The sequence below is a fragment of the Sander lucioperca genome, chromosome 22, assembly GCF_008315115.2.
Source record: "Sander lucioperca isolate FBNREF2018 chromosome 22, SLUC_FBN_1.2, whole genome shotgun sequence".
Taxonomy (NCBI): Eukaryota; Metazoa; Chordata; class Actinopteri; order Perciformes; family Percidae; genus Sander; species Sander lucioperca.
In genome coordinates this window covers 9830788-9835787 of record NC_050194.1, presented here as the reverse complement: position 1 = coordinate 9835787, position 5000 = coordinate 9830788, and the positions used below count along the sequence as shown (strand labels likewise).

The window sequence follows — 5000 nt, the reverse complement described above, 5'->3', positions numbered from 1 at the left end:
GTTGGGTATCGTTGGGTTTTTTCCGATACTGGTGCTAAAGCGCTACTCTTTAAACGGTGCCGGTGCCTGAACCAGTACTTTTTTAGTAAAGTTTAAAATAAAAAGAGCCTCTTTCCGACAAAGTAGTTCCAGGAACGTATTTATAGGAACAGTCCACTTCTAAACAGATCTACTAACTACTCTCCCCCAAAACAGTTTTTCCATTTGCATTCACACTGGCCACGTGGCCATAGCAACTGACCTTTAGTTATTATAATCACAGCCAGGGGTGCACGATTCAGAAAATGTCACAATTCGAATTCAATATCGATTTTCAGGCTCAAGATTGGATTAAAAAACGATTCTCGGTTAAAAAAAAACGATTCACAGTAAGTAAATGAAGTTACTTTTCTCATGTGATTGCAGTAGACGTACAATAAAAAAAAAGAAATGTAATTTAAAAAACATTTTTCTGGAAGGACTGAAAAATGTTTTTTAAATTACATTTCTTTTTTTTTTATTGTATAAGTATTTTGAGGGGAATATTCAATAAACTAACATGTCAGGGTATTAAATTCACTGTCATTTAAAAAAACAATCATCCTGCATTTGGTGTAAACTTGCGTGTCGCTTGAGAAGACATTTCTTTAAGCAGTCCTTCCAGAAAAATTGAGTTTTTTTGTGATTGTGCGGCACGCTTTCTTAAAAACTGATGGAATATGCGGGATATTTATGCAATTTTATGCGATGAAATTGCGGGAACTTGCAAAAACTGCGGTTCCATCATGGCTTCATCGCGGGGTTTGCAGCTTTTCGATGACGTTCACGTCGCGTGATTACGTCACTTCATAACGTTCCCATGGCAACAGGGGGAAATGGCTGCTCTCGTGTGAAGTAAACGCAACATTTTTCAACTTTCTGCTAAGATATATGGGACTTTTTTGCAACGAAAATGCGGGGATTATGAAATCATGCAAGCCCCGCATATTTTGCGCGGAAATCGGCAATTTATGCGGCGAAAGTGCGGCGTATTTGAAAAAATGCGCCCCGCATAAATATGCGGACTTTGGCTAATTATGCGATTGAATAATTCTATGCATAATCGCGGTTTTCTGGAGGGACAGATTTTTAAAATATGAATCGATTTTTGAAATTCTGTGAATCGATTTTGAATCGGTAGAGCTTGAATCGCGAGTCGAATGTGAATCGATTTTTTTTTTTTGCACACCCCTAACAGGAACGTAGATCTAGGAACAGTCCACTTCTAAACAGTTCTACTAACTACTCTCCCCCAAAACAGGTTTTTCCATTTGCATTCACACTGGCCACGTGGCCATAGGGACTGGCCTTTAGTTATTATAATCACAGCCATCTAAACACCACTAAAAGGGAACAGAGAAGAGACCCTGCCCTGAAGTAGGAGCTGAAAGAGTTACAGGAACTACGGTCAGAGGAACTTAATATTCCCCAAATTGGTCCAGTCAGTAGGGCTGCCTCCTCTTAGTCGATTAGTCGACTAATCGGTCGTTTTGGTCTTGGTCGACTAAGATTTCTTTAGTTGATGAGTCATTTTTTTATGCTTATTCATGCTTAATTACTCATTTCCAAGAAACTTATGAGCACATTTCTGGTAAACACAAGATTTAAAGTGGTGCTTTTGCAGGATTAATTGTGGAGAAAGTCAGTTTTACAGATGGTTCATTAACTACATTTATATTGTGCTTTTCTAGTCTTAACCACCTCTCAAAGAGCACAGCTCTGTCGATTACATCAACTAATCCATTAATCGACAAAATCATATAATTTCTTTAGTCGAGGACAGCCCTACCAGTCAGAACACGAGAAAAAACAGGCTTCTAGGAACGTGATGTTCTAGGAACTGCAAACATCCCTCCGGTCGGATAGAGGCTATAGAATAAAAAAGAAGGCCATATGGTCAAAATTAAGTGATTTAATAATAATGTAGTAACTATAACTTATAACTTATTTCACCAGTATATTGCTGTTGAACGACAAAAACAACCACCAGATGGGAAAAGGGTATTTTACAATAACATTGAATGCACCAATTTCAAGTGAACGCACCGTCAGTATTGTTTAATTCAGACAACGGCAGCTGCAGACGCGTATGTAGTGAAGTGGCGTATGTATGAAAACGCAAGTATGCGTCTTGATAACACGCCAATAATGGCATACCAATTGGCGTGTTATCAAGACGCATACTTGCTTTTTAGCGTGTTTATCAACGCCGTTTGGCCTCCGTTGACTTACATTACCTTGCGATTGCGTGTGAATTGACGCCGTAGCGAGTAGTATGAAAGGGCGGAAATCTGCGTAGGGAGGTTGGTCGGGGGGGGGGGGGGGGGGGACTTTCACCCAGGAGACCAGGGATCGTGTCCCGCATGTCACGGTTTCCTAACGTCAACGGCAGCTTTCTTCTCGCGATAACACGCCACGTGGCGTGTATGTTTACGTCCGCTGTATACAGCGTGGACATACACGCGGATAGCTCAGAATGCGTACAGATAACACGCCACTTGGCTTAAGAAAGCGGGCGTGTATGTTTACGTGAAGTCATGATGTCACGTTGTCTACAGTGAAATACAGTCGCACCGTTTAACGTTAGCTGTCAGCATTTTAACCGTGTTGAATCCAGCTGCTAGCTAGCTGTAGGCTAACGTTAGCTGCTGTGTTAACCAGCGTGACATGCAGCGATGCTTCTGTTGTCTCTAACGTCCGTTTTTGGAGCATCAGAGAGAAGGGAAATGAGGCACCGAAATCCACGTTGCTTTTCGGTCCAGTAGATACCGGTCGTTTAGGCACCGGTGCCGTATTAGCACCGCGTCTCGGTACCCAACCCTAGTGATGTTACATACTGTACGTAGTAGAAAGACAACACCACAGGGGAGAGACTGTGCTGCATTTTGGGTCAAAGTATTTGTGTAACAATGTAGGAACCCTGAAGGTTAGACCCCGTTTACACCTGATACTAACATGCAGTCTGTGTCCGGAGGAGGAAACGTGAAAGTTGTTAAGGATTATGATCAGATATGTCAGTCCTGGAGGTTAGTCATCCCGTCCTCCTGCAGTTACAGTTGGCATCCTGATAGTTAACCAAGAACTGTCTTTAAACTCCAGCTGCCCAGTTAAAATTATACCGTTTTCCTACACACACACACACACACGGAGACACACACACACACACACACGGACACACGGAGAGACACACACACACACTGACACACACACACTGACACATGAAGACACACGGAGACACACAGAGACACACACACACACACAAACACACACTGACACACGGAGACACACACACACGGAGACACACAGACACGGAGACACACAGACACAGAGACACACACTGACACACACACATGGACGGAGACACACACACACACACACACACACACAGAGAGACACACACACACACACACACAAAGAGACACACACGGAGACACACACATGGACGGAGACACACACACACACACACACACAGAGACTGTGCTATTCTCTTACGTATTCTACGGAGAAAGTTCCGTGTGTTCCTCCACAGAACCATAAGTCCTGCTTTCGTGTGGAACGTTTGGTCCGATGGACCGGCTGCTCCTCTCTGACTGCAGACTGGGTGTTATTAGAAGGTGGAGTAAACGGGGTTTAGGAACTAACAGATGGACGTAGGACGCCTCAGGTTCCTCCCACTGCCAAGATCATTAGTCTGAGTAGTCTGAGGAGTCGGACCTGGATCCAAACTAAATACGTGGCTGTCCTCCAAGGCAGCACGTTGAAACTAAAAACCAACAGTGATGTCCGTCTGTGTTCGGTACATTTTCAACGCATTCTCATGAAGCATTCGTATGATATCGTAGAAGAAATGTATGCACAACAGTTCGTAGGATACCCTACGCGTCAGTTAAGTTTAGGGGTTTTTAACTTTTAAAATAACTTCAACCTCTGGGTCATTGTCTGTCAGCCTCGTGAGAGCGTCCTGATCTGGCGAGCTCCAGTTTTCCACTCGCAGATCAGTCTGGCATCTTGAGACAGAGAAGATTTTGGAGCCGTTCGCCAAACGACCGACCAATCAGCGTTGGTTTGGAGGCGGGTTTAGGTGTGACGCAACGAGAAGCAACTGTTCAGGCTAAACAACGTGGCGGCTTCCACGGATGAGATGAGAGTAGCTATCGCGCAAGTTTTATCCAAATTAGAAAGTATTCTTTCGTTGAAAGAAGAGTAAAAAACGGCACTGGAGGCTTTTCTTGGAGGAAAAGATGTTGTTGCTCTTCTCCAGACTGGTTTTGGCAAGAGTTTGATATATCGTTGTTCTGATTGGTTGATTTGGCCCGTCTATCACCAACATAGGTGGTGATAGACAGATGGTTTATCCAATCAGCTAACCAGGATTTTCGCCCCTTCCCAAAAGTTCTCCAACGGAAAGTTCCCAGATGGATATGCCGAGCAAATGAGAAGCGATCCATCTGGAGTCAGGTTACAATTTTATAGCATTTGGAGAAAAATGTTTAAAAAAGCACATGAAAGCATCAACAAAGACATCGGAAAAAGTGACAAAAATGTCGAGAAGTGACCCAAAAACAAAGCCGGGAAAGCACATGTTCCACAAACATTGTGGAAAAGTGAAAAAAGTTTAAATTTTGACCCAGAAAAACAAAAAAGTTGCATGGTCGACAGGAAGGCAACACAAGGGTTGAAATAAAAGATTTGAGATTAGTAATGCTGTTTACGGCAACTCCCTCCCCAACCTGTTATGTAAATTAAAAATAGAAACATGAGACAGTCTCTCAACCAAGGGGGGTCAGCTTCTCCTCACAACCCGTAGCTCCTATGGCGCCATTTTGATGCTACCAAGCCATCACCTCCCGTTAGCATCCCATTGACTGCCATTCATTCTGACGTCACTTTGACAGAGAATAACTTTACATCTGAAGAGTTTAAAGACTCTATTTGTCCGTTGTTTATTTCTAAAGAAACACGACAATGTGTAAAAGGCTCCA

At 43.1% G+C, this 5000-nt stretch overlaps 1 pseudogene; it reads right to left on the bottom strand.

The window, feature by feature from the left end:
* LOC118494300 overlaps nucleotides 1-2344 on the bottom strand; it is a 13041-nt pseudogene extending 10697 nt beyond the window's left edge.
* Nucleotides 2345-5000: the final 2656 nt, after the last annotated feature.